Source organism: Taeniopygia guttata, chromosome 1A (assembly GCF_048771995.1).
Source record: "Taeniopygia guttata chromosome 1A, bTaeGut7.mat, whole genome shotgun sequence".
Classification (NCBI taxonomy): domain Eukaryota; kingdom Metazoa; phylum Chordata; class Aves; order Passeriformes; family Estrildidae; genus Taeniopygia; species Taeniopygia guttata.
Window position 1 is genome coordinate 22,374,169 of NC_133025.1, and position 25,151 is coordinate 22,399,319.

The following is a 25,151-nucleotide window of genomic DNA, read 5'->3' on the forward strand; positions in this document are numbered from 1 at the left end:
ATTTCTGTCCTATTTCTGTTCTGCTCTTTCAAAAGGACAGGGTTTTAGATACTCTGGCTTTGTTCAGAACACTAGAATATAGTATAAGTTTAACAAAAGTACACAGCTGATGCTAATAGATAGAAATGTCTCCTAAAGTAGTTTCCCATATTTACTTATGTAAAACAGATGTTTTATGTCTTTTTGTGTCCTTGGACACCAGCCATTGCACAGGACTCTAACAGAAGATGATACAACAGGAATTGTGTGGCTAAAACACATTTAGCCACATTTGTTTAGAAAATGCATCTTTCTTTTCAGTTGGAATTACCACCAATATCAGAGGAAAAAACAGAAGAAATATTGATAATCTTTCTTCATTGTGCACAGTTGACCAGAAATGCAGAGAAAATGTTAAAATTTTCTTATGAATATACTGCAAAAATGATATATTAGAACTTTGCCTCTTGCCACCATATATCACTTCTCATAACTGTGCAAAGCAGCTTCCTTCAGATAAAAAAGAAAAAAAAAAAAGCATTTTTAAAAAAGTATACCTTGTCAATTTGGTTTTATGAAGCCAATATTTAGAGAAATTTTCCTGGTAGATTGAATTTTTAGTGATTAGGCTGATTTTCTGGAAAAGCATTAGAGCAGCAATATATAGTCAGAGATTACTTTGATAGCAAGTAAAATGTGTCTGAAAATGTCCTTGTTTTCTACTACATCACAGTTTGTTAATTTAAACTATATAGACATAATAGCTTGCTTTGAACAATGGGTTAAAATAATAATTTTGAACAATGGGTTAAAATAATAATTTTGCTCTTATGCTGTTATGTAAATCATAATACCACAGTTCTGTTGACCTCCAACAACCTCATAAGTCTTCAGCAATCATAAATGAAGTCTTTATTTTCAATCCCAGCCTCAATTTGAGTTGAAATCTGTATCATGAGTTTGCCTTCAATTCAGAGGTTTCCATTCTCAAACTCTTCTTTCATTTCCCTAATGTCCATATATATGGTTACATAGCTTCATAACAGAATGGTTACTGGGTCAAAAACAAGGGAAAAGTCTCATTGTTCCAATGATGGCATGCATCCCAAACCATATTAGCTACAAATAACTGCTTCCTAAACTGGAGTTGTTGGCAAGGAACATCCTGGTTTAAAACCCTCTTGACCTTTAATTTACAGAGGAAAGCATTTGTGAGCAAGATTTCTGCCAATAAAAAGTCTCTAAATGATACTTCTCTTTTCACTTCTTTAAAACTGAAGGAAAAGAGAAATTCTTAGCTTAGATAGGAGAAAAAGAAATTGATAAAATCACTATCAGTTCTACTTTATTTCCAGTTTACATTAACTAAATGTAGCATAGCACAGCTTTTTACAAAAAAAAAAAAAAATTAAAAAAAAAATATATCTAACTTGTGAGAATCCTGGATACACAAAGCAAGATAAAAACCCATCAGCAAAGAAATCCACAAGGTCATTTAGCTCATCTTCTCATACCGAGAGGCAAGATCAAGTGTACCAACAGTTTTACTAATCTAGCTTAAAGTCTTCCAGTAAAGGGCATTCCACAACATAGCTAAAAAGTCTGTGAGAAGCCACATAATCTATCACTCATTAAATGCTAGGAAAAACCAACTGGCAAAAGGAATGAACACTAATGTTCTTTGCCAAATATCTGTTTCATATCTATTATTTCATCTTTTTAGGACCTTCCCTTGTTTCATAGATGAATTAACTAGCCATTAGTAGAATGTAATTCAGAGAGCAAATGGCCATTTTCTAGACATTTGAAACTATAAAGTTAATTTAAAATAGTGCAATACAGAAGAGACTCTGGCATGTGTTGGAACCCTGGCTGCTGAGATGTTTAGACTTTCTGTGCTAACAGGCACTGACCCCCAAGAAAACACTACATTTGACCTGAGGCCATAGAGAAAGCTTCCAAAATTGAATGATAGAACTGAAATTATAAGTGTATAATTTAAATAAAAGTGTGTAATAACACATAGTAAAAACCTTACAAGTTTTAGAATATAGTAATACATATAAAACAAGATAGAAGTTTTAAGACAGAAGTTTTAATCCTTCTTCATCACCTTTTCTTCAAGTAATATTGTATAATTAGATAAAAAAATCCACATTGCAAGCCACAAGTAGTTCGTTACTAAGTTAAAAGCAAAAATAATTTGTCATTTCTTATTTAGACAGTTTATCCTTAAAAAGCCTTATGGAGAAAGGGATACAAGTTAATTTTTAGTTTTTTAGTATAAAATACTGCAAAACTCACAGTTTGTGAGAATACAATGTAGATAAAAATTAATAAACATCTGAGTCTGAGCAAGAAATACTGTCTCATGCATTTAATCCTGATGCTGGCAAAAGAGAAGATTCAACAGGCATGAACGAGTCTTCCTTCAAGCACAAGAAGGATTCAGAAAAAAGTTATTCCAAAATTCTAAACCAAAAGACCTGCTAAGAGAAAACTCCAGGTTATTTATGCTCATTTCAATTAAAACTATTAGAAATTGAATTCATTTAAGACACTGATTACTAGCTCCAGTTACTTTCCTGTGAATATGATCAAGAGAAAAGTTCTTCTGAGTGGAATGATAAATATGATATGAAAGAGTACATTGCATCCTTTGGACCTTAATCAACTCTATCCTTCAAACTGTCAGAGTAATACTAGAGAAACAAGACTGGGGGGTTTTTGTTTGAATGTGATGCAAATAAAGAGTTTGAAAAACTGTAAATACAACTGTGTAGAAAAAAAAAATGTTAGTGAATGTGTTACACTTTCTCAGGTGGACTAACTTGTATGAGAGTAGTAGGACATAACTTGTATCGTACTTAGCTTCACAGTAAGGCAATTTTGGCACAGCTTCTAACTTTCTGAGTGGGGAGTTGCAGTCTGACTTGGCAGACAATGCTCCTGCCTTTCATTGCCAAAGGTCCAGAGGTTGGAATCTAACTGCAGCTATGTGTGGGATATGTACCCAGCAAGTCCAATCTCCAAATACAACCAGTCCCTGCTAATGAGTTCTATTCACTTGCACGTCTGATTGCCAGCTGGCAGGCACAGGCTTATTTGTGGGATTTAGCAAATTGGAATGGCTACAGTCAACCCAGACCTTCAAAGATAGGTAAAATTTTGCTAGATGCAGTGGAAATATCCCCTATTTTCCTTCTTGGGACACATATACAAAGGAGGTGAGAAAAACTCACCTGGGATTCCTGTGTACAGGAATTTCAGAAAAGACATACTATGGGATAGAGCTACTATTACTATGAAGTAATCCAGGGACCTGAGGCATTCTCAACAATCTTGATACTCAACTAATTTTCATGCACTCCATACTTTCAGACTCAGAATAATTTAGGTTGAAAAAGACTTTAGGAGGCTCAAAGCAGGCAGAAATGTTTTATTGAGGCCTCATTTATTGAGGGCTCCAAAGTATTTCAGCTTTCACATACTGCAGTCTAGTGAACCTGGTTAGTTTTATTTTGAAACAGTATAGGATAATTTCTAAAAGAAGTGACTGCATGTTTGGTACTGCTGAGGAAGCAGTACCAAACAGCTGACCAGCAGTAACTGAAAGCAATACATCAGAGACCTGGTGCACGCCACCAGTGCACCACTAACACACCTCTAGCCAAAGATGTCCCAGTCAAAGGTTTTAATCTATTCTGGAATTAACTTTTTCAGTCCAGTTTTGTCTGGTGTTCCTTCTTGGAGTCTCAATCTGAATTGTCATAGAACCATAAAAACACAGAATACCAAGTTGGAAGGGACCTCAAGAATCACCTGGTCTATCTTCTTTGTCAAAAGCACAGTCTAGAAAAAATGACCCAGCACCCTGTCCACTGAATCTTAGCTGTCCAGTGTTGGGTAATCCACCACTTTTCTTTGTGGTTTGTTTCAATAGCTGACCTCATTGTAAAAAATGTTCCATCTGTGTCCAAATGGAATTTCTCCCAGACTAATTTATATCATTACCCATCATCTTTTCTAGGTAACTCCCTGTAAAAAGGGAGTCTCCACTTCTTTGTAGCCACCCTTTAAATACTGGAACATGGTGCTAAAGTCTCCCCTAAGTCTTCTTTTCTCAAGACTGAACAAAGCCAGCAGTCTCAGCCTTTCCTCAGCTGGCAGGCTTCCCAGTCCTTTTGATCATCTTTGTGCTGGACCCTCTCCAGCCTGTCCTTGTCCTTTTTGTGTAGAGGGGACCAAAAACACAACCTTCCAGGTGCAAATATTTTGTCTTGGATAAAATCCCAAATGAGTGGATTTTTTTCTTGACTGGAAAATTAGGTCTGCATGGTATTTAAGGTGACAGAGAACCATCTTTTTGTACATCAATCCATCATCAAAATATATAAGACATCAAATTGAAGACACAGTTGCCTTAGGACAACTACACTGATTTGGAACTGTGGAGAATTCCATAAACCAGTAACAGAAAACTTCTCGGAAAACTGACTAGTCAGATATTTTGATCCAGGATGATCACTGGAATATGATTCAGAAGGAACCACTATGACCATCAGTAGGACAATTATTTAAAGTGCTGTTACACTTCTTATGAAGGACAAAGCCAGTCAGGAGGAGGACACAGAAGTACTCATTTTGCGTCCATCTGAATCTCTCCTCACTAATAGCATATCACCAATGAAACTACTGGCCAGGAAGCAAATTACTCTCTCCTGTCAGAGAAGAGCTTTCTGAGGAATAATCTACCTGTTTTGTTACATAGACAGAAGAACCTGGAGCAGATTGAGAACAGGAGGAGGTCATTAAGAATGAGGAAGATAGGACACAGCTGAGTGGAGGGCAGAAAAAAGAAACTAGGAGCTACATTCTTTTTTATTTTGGAGTAAGACTAGAGGAAGCAGAAAGACATTCTGGGTTAAAGTTTATTTTAGGAAAAACTGAACTAAAAACCTAATGAAAATGAAAAAAAACCCTAATTGCTTCAATTCCAGTATGCTGAACCAGCCTTCAAAAGAAGCCTCTTTGGACATCTGATAATCAAAGTAGGAGTAGAAAAACTGAAAGCCTGAACAGACAATGAATCAGTATTTCTGAACCTAATTAACACATGCATCAACTACCTTCCAAATGAATTAGTCACATTTTGTTGTAGAACTTGCCAAGATGATAACAAAACTATTTCATGCCTTCTCTTGAACCACTATTTATGCTTTATCCCATTCTTTAAAATAAAATGTTTAGTTATATAAAATAATTCAAATGTGAAATTTGGTGATTTCTGAAACCCTAAGTACAAAAATCCACCTGTCAAATGAATATAAATGATCCTGTCTCAGACCTCAGGTTAACACTGCAAACATTCAAAGTGGAGTATATCTGTTGTTTCTTTATATACCTAAAGACAGACAGAGGTACAAAAAAAGTAATTCAACTTGTATCATTAAATTTTTCCAGTGTGCTTATTTCAAATGGGAACTCTGATGTTCCCAGGAAAATGATATTATTAAGGAGACTATATCAGCTGTTCAGACAGTGAATGAATGGTTCAGTCCTTCATGCTATTATCTGATTTAAGATAAGATGCATTATGATGCCCTCAGTCCTGTCTTGGAAGCTGACTCAGATGCCTAAACAGTTTAGGTAAGGTGCTAAAAGTTTGTCATAATCAAGCACTAGATTAAAACAAATACATCTTACCCAGTCTCCAATAAAACACCCTTACCCAAGCTAGCAATGAACAAAGGTTAGGGACAGAAATGTATCAGTTCCCAGACATTTGCATTTAAAAGAGTGCTGTTAAGAAAGTGGAATATTATATGTCATAAAATCATCACATAATGAAAGTAATAACAATGAGTTATGGGTTTGGCACTGATCCACCCAAGTTTCCAGATGCTTTGCAAAATGTACAAACCTACAGTCTGTACTCAATTACAAAGCTTCAGTTACTTTGGTGGGGTTATGCCAAGCTGGCTCAGCAACAGCTGAATGCAGGCTCAGTCCTCATTTGCAATAATAAAATGCAGAAAGTATAAAACAGCTTAAGAAAAAAAATCTAAGTTTCTTATGGATTACAGTAAACTGCTTCATAATGTTAACATAAAGTATGCAATATATCTGAAAAAAATGCATGAATGTAAGTAAATTAAAGAGAATAATCTTTCCCTTCTTTTACACAGAAGAATTTCATGCAGTTAATGTTGAATTCTCTGGTAGACATTTCAAGGCCCTGTGTCTCACAGTCTGAATTTCCTTTCAGATTGTTTTGAATATGTGTTAGTCATCACACATTTTTTAATGACTTCTTAATATTTATTATTAGTTTTGAAAATACATCCTAGTCACATGTACAAATCTTGAAATGTGTGGACAAAGCTGTGTGCACAATTGAAATAAGTATGTGCAAAAGTGTGTTTTTCAAAGCAGAATTAAAAATAGTTGGGGTTCTGTGAGCCAGGCACCTTCTCATCCCTTGGCAAAAATTCCTTGAAAAAAAAAAAAAGTGCCAATTTATCCTTACTACCGCAAGTTAAGAACTGCTAATAGTGAGACACTATGCAAGTTTCTCCCACTGTGATCTATAATGCTTTTTTTTTGCTGTTTATATTATGCTTTAATAGATATGTCTTTTCTTCTGGAAGTATTTTTGCCAGGTAGCATTGCTTATCACGCTTGCTGCTCTATATCTGTATTAAAGTGTTAGTAGTACTGGGAATTGTTGATGTATAAAAGCTTACAGTGCACTTTCTCTATCAGGAGATAGAGGGCCTGAGTCTTAGCACCCTGCCAAACAAACTCTGGAGAAGCCTTCCATGGGCTCAGGTAAAAGGAAATCGAGTGGCTCCCTCTGAGTGTTTTCTACACCATTGAGAAAACTGGACAGCCAATGTATCTGCTTAGCCAAGAATCCACATATCATGTCCTTACATCCTGGATCTCAAAGTCCTTTTCACCAACGGCCTCTAAAGTGCTCAGTGATTTGGTGCAATATTTAAGAGGGCTTAACCCTGTTTGCAACAGGGGGAAAAGGTCATCATTGTAGGGGATCAGTGTATTCTGGGTTTCACCACCTGTCCTAGGTGACCTTACAGTCTTTTGTACTCATCTTCCAATTCTTCTTGGACTGCAATCCAATCTGCTTGGATTATTGCAACCAAATATCCAATCTATTTTCAAGCTTAAAAATTTTCCTGACATCTACTTTCTTCTTGCAGCTGGGGAACTGGAAGTTTTGTGAGAGCAGAACCTGTGTGTGAACTTTCACAGTGACTGAGCTGACAAATGCTGTACTGCATCCCTAAGGGAATGTGGGTGACTGGGAATATCAGCTCGTGCAGAGCAAATTTTAACCTCATTCTCCTCAATCTATATACATGCTCAGAAGAATTCTCAAAGAAAACAAGAAAAGTGAAAAAGATGAAAGAAAAAGGGGACGGAGGAAAGAGGAAAATTTAATACCTATAAAATTTCATACAGGAGAAACAATGTACCATAACCTTGTTATGTAGTAAAATTTTATTTTGTAGTAGCAAGTAGCAAAATTTTATTTTTATTTTCAGCTAATCTTATGTTGCTACTAAACACAAACCTTAGTTTCTCCAACCCCCTGTAGCAGTCAAAATATTACAGTGGAAGACTGAATATGCAACTGAATAGGGAGTGGTTATCACAGACAAGAAACCTTGAATACCAAAAATGAAATACCAGTGTAATTCTGCATGCCAGGGACTGAGAGCTGCTTCTATAGATGCTGTCCTTACATGGCAGTTCTGTTCAGTGGACTTATTGCTTGTAGAGATAACTGTAGTACTTTCCTTTGGTCACAGTAACCCATCCATATTATTTTGATCTCAGGGTTACTAAAACACTAATAAATTCTTTAGTCACGTGTTCCTGCTATCTGTTTAGTGGTATACCGTATTCATACTGTAGAGCCTTGTCTTGTACAACCACAGGAAGAGACTCTGCTCCTGGCTGCCCCTGTATAACTTTAACTTAGGTTTCGAGTTTTCAGCCACAAGATTTAAATTTTACCTTTAAAAAACCCCCAACAAACCAAAAGAACTCCTTTGAATTGTTCCACACTGTTTTAAAAGTGGAAAAGTGATATCCTAAGATTTTAATGTGAATATTAACACACAGTCCTGAATGATGAATCTACACATTTTTGATATTTTCCTATGATCAAGTTCAAATACTGAATTCTTGTTGCACTTTTTTTCTCATACTCTATTGTGGGATGTCCAGATCTTCATGAAGCCCTCAGCTTAGCCTCAGCTCCCATTGCACAATCAGCTAGAAGGTTTGGTGTTGTGTTTACTCCTAAGTTAGACTTGTCAACTCATTCAGTGAAAAGAATAATAATGATTTGGCAAAGGGAAAACTTTAGGTATTTAACTGCAAACATAAAGAAACAGAGGAGTGGTCGATTTGACAGTAATCATTAGTATCTTGCATATTTTTGTCAAATGAAAACTCTGTGTTTAACAGTGAATTTAGGAAAGGAGGAACATAAAGTCATATTTGGCAAAACACAGTGTGCACTGTGGAATACTTCAGTGCAGTTTATTATTAAAAATAAAAAATGCTTAAATTATCACTTGATCAGGTAAAGCATTCTTTGTATATACTTCTTTAGTCTTGAGTAAACCAGCTACAGAATACTTGAAAGCATTTGATTTAATACTGCTGATAAAATGTTTCTATGGAAAAATTTTAAAGGAACACGCAAGGACCATGTAACAAAGTACTCAACTTACAGCCAATTGAGTACTTCATTACTCTGTTCATAAATGAGTGGTAAATATGACAACTTGAAGACTGAAGAGTTACCCGAGTATGATGCTCACAAGATAAAAGATCAGTCACTCCAACACAAAATATACAATTAAGTTTTCTTCCTCTCCTTTGATTACTTCCCCTACTTTTCAAGGCTCTGGCCCAATGGGAATTCTAAAGCCACTTGAGGATTTCCAAAATTGCATGTCTTTGACCTGTTTTCCCCCCAAAATTTGATCAAACTCCATTACATTAGTAGATGAGGAAGACTAGCATTTTTCATTTTCATAGTTTTTCATTTTGAAAGGGACATTTGATGGTGGACCTAACAGATATTTTTCCACAAACATGCCCAAACAAAACAAGTGAATGTTACTGATGGACACATAAACAGGAAGAAAGACAGAAAGAATAAGGAATATTAAAAATAAGGAATGAGAGGCTATATTCTTTATTTGTTTGTTCTAAATATTCTAGAAGATTATGTTCTACCAATTTGTAAAGACTTAAGGAAATCCCACTGCAAAACTAGTTCAGAAGACAGTATCCAGGCACCATATGTATAAGAAAATCCTTGATACCTGTCGACTCAGTTTAATCAATGAATACGCTTCTCTGAATTAATAATGTGATAATTCACATAAAAAATTAAACAGATAATTTATTTTTGCATATCTAATCAACAGTCATTTTTCATAGATATCAAAGCATGTCATCATGCAAAAGAGCAAAAATACGTAGAAGACAAAAGTCAGGAGCATTGAAATATGTTTCTGTTTTAGGAATAAATAAATAATGACTGTCCTGAACAAATGTGAACATGGATATAACTATACACATCCCAGACCTAATAAATATAGCTTAAGACTTTGGGCCTGAGAAGTTGGAGACATATGGTATTATTCGGAACAAGTTATCCCACTGATTTCAGTGGAAACGTCCAGTGTGGGAAGTAAAGCTTGCACACCACTTTGCAGAAAAATGCACTAGATCTTCATGTTTTCCCTCTGAAATCTCATCAAGCCATGGGGATTAGAGGTCTCTGAAGTATTTTCTGTCTTTTTGCCATTACCAAATTGTTTAGTTCCTGCATTCTATTAGTGTTCCCTTTTGTCTAGAATTTACTTGGCAACTCTTAGAGATTTTTGTTACTATCATAACCAATTTCCAGTACATCCAAACTCTCTCACAATAAAATTCTGAAGTGCCAAACATCTGCTTTAAAAAAGCCCCCCAAAAGTATCACTAAATTAAAATTGTGCAACTTTTCTGTGAAGCATTTCATCACTTCAAAATGATACTATGGCATATTGCACAATAAGTTTGCTTAGGTTTGTTTTGATTAAAAGACAACAATCCCTCAAGAAGTTTTTTGTCCAAATATATATTTTTTAAATTTATATCTGTAGCTCAGTAGTATGAAAAACACTAGGCTGTTGGATCAGGAAAGGTATAGCACAATGGGGACAGTTATCAGGAGTATCAGTAAGGTTTTTGAGTTGTGGCAACACAGTTCATAGAAAAAAATTAATATAGCAACAAGAGGTCATGGAAATTACCTCGCCGTACCAGGTGACCAGCCAGCAACATTCAGGGTATTCAGGGTTTGGTACAGGTACCAAAATACAAGTATCTAGGGTCACTTGGATGCATTAAAGTATAAAAAATGATTTTGAACATACTGAGCACTTACACAGAACTGGCAGGTATGCACAGTCCTAGTCTCTTTGGGATCAGCAGCTCGAAGGAAGTTGTGATACCAAGCTTCTGATGTGATAAGAAGCGAATATTGAGGCAATTGATACCTGCTCCCTTTCTCTTTGTATATTTTGCATGTGGCAGTTCCTAGTAGGTTCCTTGATCCTTTTCAAAAGTGATTTCTAAAGTGATAAAGGAACTCAAACTAAGAGATCAGAGTGACTGGAAACATTACTCAGCCCTTCTCCCAGCAGAGCCTGGTATGGCCAGGAAAAGGCTTGTGCCTTTGTACTCCGCTGAAGTCAAGAAAGAGAAAGCTGACTAAGGGAATGGGACCACCTTGAGATATCAGGATAGCCATTTACTTAAATTGTTACATCTTTTCAGGTTCTTCTAAGGTTTTGGTTTTTGGGCATTTTCTGCTGTTGTTTGCTATCCATGAAGAAAACATAGGCACACAGGGAATGTCTGAAGGATGAAGAAAATAATGGGAAGTCCCTAAAACACAGGACCAATGATTCCATAGAAAAGTCCAGGCACTATTTTTATTACAATCTATTAGTGGTATGAACTGAAGATGTTGCAGCTGTCCCAAGGTATTTTATAAATCAAGGCACCCTACAGGACTGTAATAGGTTTGCATGGCAAGCTTTTAATATGGGGCGGAGCTATAGGCGTGATTTCTGTGAGAAGCTGCCAGAAGGTTCCTCCATGTCCAATAGAGCCAATGCCAGCCAGATCCAAGATGGAACAGCTGCTGGTCTAGACTGAACCAATAAGAGATGGTGGTAGTGCCTCTGGGATAACAGAGTAAAGAAGAATATAAAATATTTATTGTACAGAAGTAATTGTGACCAGAGAAGAGAGGAGTGAAAATATGTGAGATGAACAACTATGCAGACACTAAAGTCAGTGGACAAGGGGGAAGAGGAGCTGCACCAGGTGCTAGAGCAGAGATTTCCATGCAAAACCTGGCGCAGACCATGGTGTGACAGGCTGTGCCCCTTCAGAATATGAAAGTCTCAGTGGAGCAGAGATCCATCCACAGCCCATGAAGGAGCCCCATGCTGGAGCAGGCGGATGCCTGAGAGGAGACTGTGACCCTGTGGGAAGTCTGCCCTGGAGCAGGCTCCTGGCAGGGACCTGAAAAGCTGTGGAGAGGAGTCCATGCTGGACTAGGTTTGCTGGCAGGACTTGTGATTGCATAGGGGACCCACATGGGAGCAGTCCGTTCCGGGAGGACTTCACCCTATGGAAAGGGACACATGCCAGGGCAGTTCATGACAAACTGCAGCCTGGGGAAGAAGTCACACTGAAGAGGTTTTTGTAGGACTGTCTCCTGTGGGAAAGATGTCATGCTGGAGCAGCAGTAAGGTCTCCTCTCCCTGAAGAGGAAGCAGCAGCAGAAACGTGGTGAACCCATTCCCCATCTACCTGCACCACTGATGGGGAAGAGGTAGAGAATCAAGAACAAAGTTAAGCCCGGGGAAGGAGAGAAGGGTGGGAAGAAATGTGTTTTTAAGGTTTGTTTTACTTTTCATTATCCTACTCTGATTTTGATAGGTAATAAATTCAACTAATTTCCCTAAGTCAAGTCTGTTTTGCCAATGACAGTTATCACTGAGTGACCTCTCCCTGACCTTATCTCGACCCACAAGCCTTTCATCATATTTTTTCTTCTTTTTCTTCCCTGCTAAATTTAGAAGGGGAGACATAGAGTGACTTTGGTGGGCCTGGGTCAACCCACCACAAAGACATATGAGGAGTAAATATAAATAAAATAATCAATTCTAATGGAAAAAGAGACCATTTCTCACACCTGAAACAGAGATACAGGTATCGTTCAGAAACTCTCAAATCATAGAATCATAGCTGGAAGGGACACATAAAGATCACTGAGTTCAGCTACTGACTCCACACAGGGTCAAGAGTCATACCCTGTGTCTGAGAGCATTGTCCAAACACTTACTGAATTCTGTCAAGCTGGTGTTGTGACCACTTCCCTGGAGAGCCTGTTCCAGTGCCCAAACATACTCTGGATGAGAAACCCTTTTCTAATATCTGGCAGAAATCTTGTCTGACACAGCTTCATGCCATTAAAATAAAAATGCTGGCCAGAACATTTGCCACAGGTTAAGTGAATTACACATAATCTCAGACCTTTAAACCAAATGCCCTAGAGAAGATGGCATCTCTTTTGCAGGGACAAAACTTTTGCAGAGTGTAAGTGAAGGTCACTTTATGCTGCAATGATTTTCAGAAGAAATTTTTCCCTCTTTAATGGGGTTAGACAGAGGAGGCAATGCCTTCCTTAGAGACAAAGGAATAACAGAATGACAGGCTGAGACAACAGTCCACCTGTACCACATATTACTCAAATTCTTTACTGAAGTCCAGAGGACTTCTGCATATGGTGGCTCATTGTCATGGCTGTTTCACTTTTCATGTCATGCTCAGATATTAAGCCACTCACAACTGCTCCTTCTTAAATAAACTCCAGAAGCCTTTGATCTGTTTTCTACAAGGCTTCCCAGCAGATATTGGCATCTACTTTATTTTTCAGACAACTCCAATGGAATGAGACTCATTAATAACTTCTGTCCTCTGAAGCAGTCTGGTTGCAAACAGCTGAGTACATGCCACTCGGTGGAAGATTTATGATCAGCAACAGAAGTTTGTTTCCCTCCTAAAACTTATATATTTTTCAAGATGAGAATTACTACCAGTGTGGCCAACACATGAAGACTTGAGAGTTTTACACTGGAGATCCAACTGTGGTTGACACTAATTTGTAAAACTTGTAACTAGATGAATATGCAAGGCATTTTCAGGTGATGCGTAAAGTAGAATTTTAAAAGTTATGCATTTTATTACAAAGTCCAGGCATTAGCTTCAGGGCATCAGGTATCTGAGTTCACGTTATCAGTCACAAAAATACTAAAAACACTGGAGGAAAAGTCTCAGGTTCTAAAATGAATTGCTACAGCACTAAATACTGCCAGTATCATATTGCTGTTTCATACATAGCTGTACATGTAAATGAACAGTCTGAGATAACTGGAAAATATGCTTGACTCAATACAATTAAATGAGAAACAGAACTATGTTTAATCATAATGATATGAACAAAAATCCAAATAAATAAATAAATATACCAAAAGTATTGCAAAATAGACCACAGTAATTCTTTATAAAGAGATCCAATACTGCAAAACTTAGAGATCCAAACATAGCATGAGAGGAATAGATTTTTCTTCTTTGAAATACACCGAAATATGCTCCCAACCAATGTTTCTCAGCAAATAGGCTGTCTTTAGCAAAAGGGCAAGGACTGATTACAAGAGTGGTAGTATATGCAAAAGTAGGTAAATGACCTTCAAGAGTCCATTTAACGTTCAAGCTCATTTTCTTCCAGTAACTAGTCAGACCCTAGGTCACCCTTACTGAGGTACTCATGTATTCTATTCTGTTTTCTGCAATGCATCCCATCTATTCTCTAGGAATTTAGTTTTAACCGGCCACCAATTTCATTGCAACATTCTGCAAATAATTTTGGCAGATTATTATAAATGTTTATATTTATTTCAATTTTATCAAATAAAAGATAGATCACTGCGTAAGATTTTAATTTATAATCCTTAAGTTGACAAGCATCTGTAGTGGCTGGAGCTTCTAATCCCAAAGGAAACAAGACTGGACTTGATGCTGACCTGACTGCAGCTACTCTGATGTGATTGATTTAAATTTTTCCCTTGTTTATATCTACACACTCTAGCACTGAACAAAATCAGAAACACTTATTGTCCATCAGCATCCTGCACTCTTTTATGTTGCATTTTGTTTAGTAAACACCTAACTTGACAACATCCATCACACAGGTCGTTCATTTTATTTGTGCAGCTAAACAAAATAGATTGAAAGCACACACACAAAGGATTAAATGGCCTGAATTCCAGATGGCTTGCTTGCTCCATAAAGTAACAGTATCTGCTGAGATGATCATGGCACTGTAGTTCTTTCTCCTTACCAAATACATGCAGTAGGAAGTTTTTCTCTGCTAGTTTGTCATCTTCATTGCTGCTCTCTTATTTCATGACTTCTGAGTTAATCCCTCTATTCTTCCTATTAGCGAGTTTAAGCAGGCAAACTTCAAACAGACTAGTGATGGGTCACAAGGTTTAATGGGCGTGTAGATAATCATCTAAATTACATTTCTGCAGCTGATGGGCCAGACAGGCTTAGAGAGTAACTTTACCAGCTTTCACTGTTAATCAGCAAGGATTGTGTGTCTCAGTACGTATCTGCCTTTGCCTGCCTCCCTGAGGGCCTAGGTCATACTGACTGATTAACAAAGGCAGCTGCATTAGCTTTCCTCTCCTGAAAAGTGTGGCATGGAGGCCCAAATGACTTGAAAGGCAAATGTGACCACAGCTCAAACACCAAGCACTCTTCTCATCACTGTGGAATTGCTGGCCCTCCTCTTGCAGGTTATGATACTCTCAGCACAACAGTTGTTGCCAATTTTCATGATCTGTTAACACTTAGGAAGCCTTATGCTGAAGGCTCTTCTTTCACATCTATTGTGGTATCATCAAGGGGAAAATTCAACAGGCTATTTCACATTTTCAGATGAATTTGAGAGCAGTGTATGAGGTGAACTGAAAAGAATACACCAATTGAACTGTCAATAATGAATGCCCTGGATTTCAGCTTTGAAACACAGATGGTAGAGGAACAGGTAAGAAGAATAACAGTAGGATACAGAGATTTTACAGCTACAAAAAATAGCAATGGATCCATACTGTGAAACTGATTTTTTTCAGCAAAGAAAAACGTATCAAATCTGAGTCTCTTTTTTGTTATAGATGGGTAATTGTGTTTTATATAAGTGATTGTGTTTTATACCTACTCTGATTCCAAAAGAAACAAGAACAGTGATGGATTGGCTTCCTGACTTTGGCAGAAGTTTGTCCCTCAGGTATTGGACTCATCTTGCATAGTAAATGCTTTCAATGACTAATTTTACTGCTCTTTATCAAGTTGTTAAACAAACAAAAAATCAGACCAATTAAACTATGATTATCCATGCAAGAAGCTTTTACCGTCTTACTCAGGAGCACCACAGGCAGAAACTTATGGTGTTTCATTGCAGTCTTTAGAACAGTAAAGCCTTTTTCATACATTTATAGCTTTGTACATCTGACAAGCCAGCTAGGATTCTATTTTGGACCTCAATTAAGAACATTCTACAAGAAGAAGCTACTGAGGAGCAAAGTAAAATAATCTAGAACACTGACTTCCTTACTTGTCTCTTGGACTTTTAGAAAAGAAGTTGGATTCTAAGTTTCCTAAGTTTTTCTAGATGAAAATACAAAACATCTAGGTTTCTGTGACCTAGGTACAACTACTTCTGACTGATGTTAGACATCTCAAGCTTCTTAACTTTTATCATGGACAGGCCCAGAACTCAAGGACTGAGCCATTTTGTGATATAATCTTCAGGTCTCAGTTTTGTTTGAGGTATTCATGAAGATACGGAATTATATAAGTTAAACTTAACAACAACTTTTGTTTCAGTACAAAATGCAGTGACCATTTATAAAAACCCCACAGATTTTCGCTCAACATATACTTTGCAAATACTTCACCCATATGCCTGTACTCATTTGTCTGTGATTTATAAAGTGGCAGTCTGATCACGGTTGTAATACTTTGTGTGCTGTTATACAGTGCAAGTTATTTCTAATTAATGAACTTTCTCTTCATGAATCAGACAGAATTCAATACATTGACAGATTGCAAACACTGACACAGCTATTTACCCAAAACATAAGCTAAATATTTCAGTTCAGAAACTTTGGATGACCTCTTCTTCCCTACCCCCCTCAACATTGTACTTTTAAATGTCGTTGGAGTTTCTAGAACTTGTAAAGAAGAACTGCTGAACTCAAACTTTCAAGTTTTCATACTTATGTGGTTAATTCAAAGGCCTGTAAGGCTTTATAATTTACTGAGAAGTTAATTTTTAAGTTCTGATGTTGTATAGTTGGAAACGGAAAAATCAAAATATTATGGGCTTTACTCTACCTTTCTAATTTAGCTTAGTTAATTTAGGCAATGCAAATCCTGACCCAACATGGTGATTGAAACAACTAAGATAGGTTCCCTGTGGAATCATGGAACAACAGCAGCTGGTAGAGTGAGACAGAGTCCTCAAGTACAGCATCTGTTCCTGTCCAGTTATCTCAGGGGCCTTCACAAGGTAATATCATCAGTACAACACAGGGCATGACTCAAGAGAACCTGCCTCTGGCTGTCCAGTGTCTGGCTCCAGCAGTGCCTTTCTGTAGGTAGGAGCAGCCAGAAGGAAGAAACCCAACTAGTCAGGCTGGACCAGGACCCTCACAAACACTCTTTCTCTTGGCCTCAGGTTGAGGTGATTGGATGTGTGGCTCCCTCTTCTCCCTAAAGGGCCATCAGTCCACCAAGCTACAGGTCTCTGCCTGAACTGCACCACAATGCAGCAATGCATGGAGAAGTTACTGTGTAGAGGACAGAGAGAGGAAGCAAGAAAAAAAAACTCTGTGGTGTGAGGAATCTTTTGCAAAAGTTAATGCTAACAGTTTTCTAGCAAAATGTAATTGATTCCAGTAGTGTTACTGGACCTCTATTATATGAAAAATCATCAAAAATAAGAGCAAAGAAGGACCATAACTGAAAATTTAAATATGTGGGATGATTGCCTGATAACTTAGCACAAACAAAAAAACCACATAGCTGACAAAAATTATATAAAAATAGTTTTTTCTGATAAACTCTTCCAGAGAACAGTGTTCTCCCAGGAGCAGAATTGCCTATCCAGCATTTACTGTCATCTGTCTCCTTTCACAGCCACCCACAATGATTTGCTGCTATTATTTAAAAAGACATTTTAATCCTTAGGTTAAAGGCAAGGAATCAGAAAAACCTGGATTTCTTCCAGTCTGTACTAGCAGTCTGTCATGGGCTCAGAGATAGCAGTGTATCTACAGAATTTGCACCAACAGCACTGTATCTGCCTCAGCATCTCCCATCCTGTAGCACCATAGGCAGCAGCCATTGTAAGGCTGAAATGTCCAACCATATACCCCACTAGTGCTACTGGGATTTTGTTCACTAGGTGCAATCATACAGGTCACAATTGAACTCCCTGACATTTTTAATTAAGCAATTTTGAGTTTCTCCTTGGCTAGTTTATGGGCTGATCTTCATCTTCTCTATCTTTAATGCACACTCATGGGATTACATCAGTAATTGTATGAAAGGGAAGAACAGCCTAAGCACACAAAAGAATGGAAATGTCAGGTCGTTGAGATTTATCTTTTATCACATAATTTTCTACTAATGGCATTTTTCTGTGGCAGCATAACAGCAAAATAACAATTCAAGTCAGGAGTCACCTAACTGAGTATCTAGGATGGTGGACATTCCTAGAATAGGACTGTGCTAAATTGCAAACATATAAAAGAAGAAAAGAACAGTAGGAAATACTAAATTTTCCACTGCTGAGGTAGGAGGTGCTACAAATAACTCTAGTTGTGTCAGTAAATTCAGTGGTGCTGAAGACTGATTCCACTCCTGACTTAAGAAGTTCTTATCCGCAAGAGTGCCAACCAAGGAAAAGGAACACTGGAAAAACTAAGACTAAAAGCTGCCTATAAAATTCTCAGTCTTTAAGGCCTAATTATTTTAGCAACTAAAACATCTTCTGGCTAATGATTATAAACCAAATTAGTTTGTTGGTGTCATCCCAGTCACTATTGGCTTATAACTGCTGAATCATTGAATTAGTATTCATATGGGTTGTCTCAAAGCACTGGTGGCAATTTATCCATCAGTAATCCATGTAACACACTATTTCCCAAGTACAGTGCATTGTTATAATGACATATTTAGCTGCTGCTACATGGAAACATCCACTCTCTTCAGTCTCTGCCTGAAACTTCTGGAAACATTTCCTGGAGGGCATCTGGTATTAATATTGAATCATATGTTAAACAGGAAACTTAGCTACATAGAGAAGACCAAGCGCAACAGGTATAAAATCAGGAGTGTAAGGAAAATGCTATAAACTGGAAGACTGTAAACTTTTCTCCAGGCAGCTGGAGCCAACATAACTTGATCCTTAAAGTTTGGGCTCTGTAATGTAGCATCCCCAAAGTATTGGAGGGTAGGATGATGATCCTAGTCAGGCACAGCCTACTGGAGATACAGAATAAAACTATAAATTTTTATTCCATGCTCAGAGCAAGAGTTGCCTAAATAGAAGCACATACAGACTCATTATTTTGCTATTTCTTTCCATTTTATTCCCAAGTTCTGCCCATTTGCTCTGTGTGGCTTCTTTGGAGTGCAGCAAATGTCTCACAAAGAGCACTGATTATGTGAACTCATGACTACCAGATGATAGTGCAGATTGTCTATGAAGCTAACTTTGTAGGTGAAAGGTGGGCTTGACTCCTAGAGCATTATATTAGTTCCTTCAGATGATGGATCTATGCTCTGCTGTGGTTTTGGGACATTTCCTTAAAACAGCAGAGGCTGGCTGCTGATTAAGATGTCAGCCTAACAGCAACATCCTGATTCTGAGATCCAAAAGGAGTTTAGCACAAAACTGCATAAATGTGAAGAATATGCATCGTAATTGTCAATTGTTCCTCTGACTCATCTACAGAGCAATGCTTTAAATCATCACAAAGGTCTTTGGTATAATTAAGAAAATGTGATAAGCCTTCTCTCCCCAGTGGTATAGATGTTGACAGAACATGCCGACTCTACAAAGTTTGCTCTGAGATACATACATGAATTAACCCTCTACATGACAATTAGCTAACTGTATTTATTATTTACATCTCTCCCTTCTACATCATCTTAAATACACTTATTTAAAGCATCAAGTTGTGTTATTCAATTTAGGTCTTTGTTCAGTTTATACTTAAAGTGAATGGTGATTAAATATCCCTTGATCTTTAAATACTTTAAAACAGCTTCAAGTAGTTCTTTAGATTGTCCTAAGATGTTGTTTGATCTAGATATTTAGCAAAAACACTAAAAATTTCAGCAGCTTTATGCAAGTGAATTCACTCATAAGCATTGCCTGGCATATATAATGGAAAAGAATTCAGCTGTATATTTCTGTCAGGACAGGTACTCAATCAGTATAACTTGGAATCGCTCCCTTGAAATTAATTGAACCATGCTGACATACAGCAGTTGAAGATGTAAGACCTCCACTTTCTTTTTATGGAAGTCTCTCTCTAGTAGCTCTCTATTTTGTGGCTTTCACCTGAACTGCTGACAATTTAACACATGTTTAGTTTGCTACATATTTGCTCCTCAAGGCTATGTGAACCTCACTTTATTTTTCCTGGGAAGTGGGTTGCAGTCACATAGAAACAAAATAATTTATAGGTTAATAGAAATGCAAAAGTACTTCTAGTGTTTTGTGCGTTTTCACCCATAAATCACTTCTACAATTTTTGAGCATGAAGCTCCTGCTCATTTAAATCCAGCAAGAGCTTTAACCCAATCTCAATGTGAATTTCTTTCATGAAGAAAAAAAAGCTGCCTTAAACAGCACCCACTAACCCTCTTTCTGTGCTCAGCAGGTAATTTCTTCCCCTGCACTTACCCCCTCCCTTGTATTCACACAGAGAGAATGAGAACCTTATCCTAGAAACTAGTTCCTCTTAAAAATGTTTTCCCATCTGGTTCATGAGTAGCTGCAGTCAGGGAAAAGGATGCTTAAGTTGGCATTGCTCCTGGAAAACATGATTATCATACTGTACTCTCACCAGTGTTTCTGAAGAAAATTAGACTTGGCTATTTCAGATTTAATGAGTGAACTTTTTGGTTGTTCCAGCCACTCCCTCCTTGAAAAGAGTTAGCATTCTGGGCTGCACAATGGATAAAATATCTAACAGTTATACCAATACAAATTTTGAATGCTAAAAATTTTAAGCCAGATAGTCCTCACTGAATCAAAACATCTTTTTTTGAATAACAACAACAACATCAAAAAAATAACTAAAACTAGTTTTTTGATGTCTGGGGCATTTTTATATTGTTTTCTGAAAAATTCAAAGCCACTAAAAAAAAAAATTCACCAGGTCTATACCTGAGAAGGCAGACAAATGCAACGCATGATTGGTCCTATAATGGATATTCTTTTTTTTCTCTAAAAGGGAAGTAAGCTAACTTTGCAAATAAGACGCAGTCTGGTTGCTGATATAATTAGACTGTTGTTCCAGACATGCACTTTCCATGACTTTTCAAGCAAGACACTCAAACCCAGAAATGCCAAGAAGGTCAGCTGCTGCTACAATAACCACAGCAAAACCTAAGGCTCTGTTCATGGCATTTACAATGTCCTTAGGACAGAAGAGATGGGTCATTTGTAAGGGCAGTCACACTGAATCTAATGAAGCCAGTGGGAAATTCAGAAAGACTGGTGTGCATCCAGCCTGTCCTACTACAGGACAAGTTCTTTGTTTCTCTCCTAAGCTGTTTGGTTGGGTTTTTGGATTTTGTTTTGACATTATTTAATATTTGCAAGGTTCATTTAAATCTTTGCATGAAAGTACTAGGCAAAGAGTTTCTATAAGTTTCTATGTGTTTCTATAACTGACAGTTTTTACTTCTACTGTCTGGTATGAATAGCTTTGCAATGGAAACAGCACATAGTTAAAAACAAAGTAAACCCATTTTATTTTCCTTTGGAAATGCATAACTTGAGCTGTAAAAAAAATTAGGTGTTCTCATTTAGGTATTCTGTCTCCTGAGCATAAAAATTAAATTACTTCCTTTTTTTCTTAAAGGTTTTTTTCCTTTCTAGATATTTTTTTCATCTCTACTCCAAAAAGTCTATACTAAACTTAAATATAGTTATTATGCTAGTCTTAGGTCTTAATTGCTTTTTGATCAATAGAAGTTTAGTAGACAGATAGAGAAATAAACATGTTGCTGCTAGCATTTTGTTTCCAGCTGCATTGCAGCTGTTTAGTGTTACACGTCAGCAATGCTATGCTAGTATCTCATCATAAGCTCTGTTTGGATCTTTAAGCTATCAGGAAAAGAATATGATAAAAGGATTTACAAAAATACAAGAGATAATAATACATAAGAATAAGGCGTTCTGTAAACATCAGGAAAGTTTTTGAATCTGTTCTGTAAGTTCATTCTTTTAGACCTGCAAAATCTGTAGGACTGTCAGAACATCAGCCCACTGCACTGCACTGATTTTGGAATCAAATGTGCAAATGCTTAAAAGAAAATGACAGAGAATGGAACATACTATGCTATAAAATACAGCATTAGCTATCCATTGCTCTCAATATAAATGCAAACCCAAATAAATATCTCTATTATTAAAACACAGCAACAACAAACCAAACTCAAACTCACCCACAACCAACTGACCAAACAAACAAACAAAACAAGCCATGTGGCAACAGGACACTGAAGGTACAAATACAGAAGATCACAGGGTCAAAAAACGTTCCCTAAGCACATCAGTAGTTAATCCCCATGATTGCAACTAGGCAAATATTAACAATCAAAGAGGCAGCATCCACACATTTCAAGTGAGGCATAGATAGATCTGTTTGCATTTTAAAGATAATGGGCAGTGCAAGCATGAATAAAATATTTTGTCCTTTATGACAGTATGTACATAGTCTGGGATCTTTCACTTGAGAGTGATGCTGATAACTCTGTCTTAAGAGCTCACTGTTTTTTCTGCTGACTGCCTTGGATTTTGACTATCTTCCGTATCACAGCTTCAGAGGTGATAATGAAATGGCATCACTTCTTTCACGAAGACTTAATTTGAATATTGTCAGCAATTGCACAAAATTACGTTCAAGCAAAAATCAATAACCTCTCCATTTGCAGTCCAAACAATACTGTCAAAATGCAGAACACAGAATGGAAGGCAACCAAATCTGCTGAAGGTGCTGTTGTGAAATGACAGTTTATCCTCCACTAATTTGGTTTTAATGGGGATATTACAACTGCTATCAAAAAGTACAGGAGACAATATTTTTTCCCTTTTTAGGGGTTGCAAGGCTTGAAACCACACACCTCTCAACTCAATACCTTGAAATTAGTCCGGGATTGTTCAACTGCGTGAGAATTGTTAGACTGTTGGAAACCACATCCCACACTCTGTCTTTTTATTGTAAGCTTCCTTTTAGTATCATCTTGCAGTGAAACCTGAATATCCTCAAGAGATTAAACATAAAAGAAAGTGAGGAAAAAAAGCTGCTGGATTAGAATTTTAACTGAAGCCTTCTATGAGAAAGACCACACCACCATCAGTGGCCTGTCTCTGCTCATGTGTGATCCCACTTGTGCTAAGTGTCCAAGTGTCCAAAGACTCCATCAGCTCATGTGGTATTTATCCTTTTTCCTCATAAAACAGGGTTTCATTAGTAAGAGAACAAGTATTCATGCCACTGATGGGGGTGTATCAACTGGCTCTGCAAGACTGCATAATTTTCTCAGGTATGAAGAACAAAATATAATGATGCTGTTTAAGACCTGAGTTTTTGGTTGATAAAAAATAATTCTAAGCAATAGGCAATACATTCTGTTCTAGAAAATAGGAAAAAATGCAGACTTTTAAATGTTTTAGAATGCCATTTCTATCTCCAGCTACAGCTTTTGTTTGTTTTTTAAAGGCATTCTCTGATAAGTTTGCCTCTAACATATCTGAAAGTTGTTTTAGAATCTCATACTGTATCTTCACAATGCTTATTAGATACCACAAGAATGCTTTTCATCTCATATTTACTCTCAACTCCTGAAGTCATCCCTAGCTCTGAATAACTGTATTAGAGGGTAGTTATTCACAGAGGAGCAGGAAACCAAGCTCAATCAAAAGAAATTTCTAAAACACTTTTCATTTTTATCAGTCTAGATCTCTTTGCCTTCACAGTGTTTCAAAGATTCACATTCAGTCTCATAAACTGTAGCATAAAACATTAACAACAGTGTAAATGCTGGTGTCAGAAGATATTTTTTGAGGTTTAATTCCTGTTCCTACACTCAGATACTAGTCCCAAATAAGGAAACAAAAAGAGCTTTCCTCACATCTTTCCAGCCAGTGTGTTCTCCTAGCAATATAACTCTAGTTCAATTTATTGCTGTTCTCCTTTTTATATTAAGTCATACTTAAGATGTCAAGCAGGTTGCTATACAATTGAACTGAAATCTCAGCTATTTTATGTGTTTATTCTTATTTTACTGCAGCAACTGATGTAGTGTTAAGTCAGTATAAATAGTAAAAGGTCCTTGACCTTTTGAGCTTGTAAGAGAAGTCTAAAAGAAGAGACAGAGAATAGGTGGAGGGCCAGACATCACCATAATCAGGTATTCAGGTCAGCAGTCAGTACACTGTGACTAGTACCTACATTTTCTCTGGCAGTTCCGATTTGCAGATTGAGGTAATTATTGTCAACATAGAATTTGCTATCAACATTTATAATCTCTTTGACTCTTGTTTTAAGCCCTAGTGCTTATTTCTCCACAAGAAAAACAAAAACCCTCTTGATCTGGCCCATTATATAAACTCTCTGCCTTCTACCACCTTGGTCTCCTAAGCTCTTTTGCAGTAAATGGAAAGAAACCAGAAAAGGGAAGCAAGTTTAGCTAAAGGATATACTAAGATTTTCATACAGAAAATAAATAAAGATAGGATTAGATATCTGACATGAACATGTATGACAGTTTCAATACAATAGTTTTGAAAATTCTGCTTCCTGGTTGCAGAATTAATTGTGACAAAATCTTTTACTCCTGGATGCTCTGGAATGAACCCACCAATCCTTTTAATCTGCCTAAAATTCTGGAGAAAAATACACTGCCAGTGATAGCTATTTACAATGTCACTTCCTGCTTTGAACTGCCTTGTTTATCTTTGTGCATCATATCAAGCAGCACCCAACATTTAGTCCTCAAACCGGAATACAAACCACACTGATCCAACATGTGTCCCAGGTTTTCCCTCTTATGCATAATATTTTTATCACTATAGTTTCACTAACTAAAATCTTCACTGTTATTTTCATTACGTTTCTTCCATTTTTGTGTCTAATTTAGCCTGAACTCCTCTCTCCCAGCCATTATTAAGCCATATCGGATAAACTGCTCCTTTTTTCATTCAACAGACCCACTCCTTTCTAAGGACTGCTATTTGTTGGGAGTAAATTATGTGCATTCCCAAATTTGTATTTGGATAAATTTGATGTAAGCAACAGTCATCCCTTCCTTTGGAATTATGAGTGAGTCTTTTTTTTACTGTGTTTATTGACCTAGAATAAACAGTTTTCATTCATAAATTATGTAGCATTTGTCTTGAACACTGATAAAGAGACTATCATCATAAATATCTTTCCTGGTAAAAGGATTTCCATGGCTCCAATGTCAGTGAGAGATAGTTATGAAAAGTTATAAGAAAGTTTTGGCTGACCAAGGTAAGGATTACTTAACCTGGAGCTCTCAAATACATGATAACAGGCACTTACACTGGGCTTGCTTTTTATATCCAAAATGTTGTGTAAATGCTAAATATCATACAATCTCAACAAAAACTGGCTCTGCATGAGCTTTGGCTCATGTACCCTAATTTATACCATGGGATGAACAGA

At 37.0% G+C, this 25,151-nt stretch overlaps 1 protein-coding gene across 4 annotated transcripts in view; it reads right to left on the minus strand.

The window, feature by feature from the left end:
• Nucleotides 1-25,151, minus strand: part of CPED1 (cadherin like and PC-esterase domain containing 1) — a 145,677-nt gene that overhangs the window by 40,986 nt on the left and 79,540 nt on the right. The window lies entirely within an intron of this gene.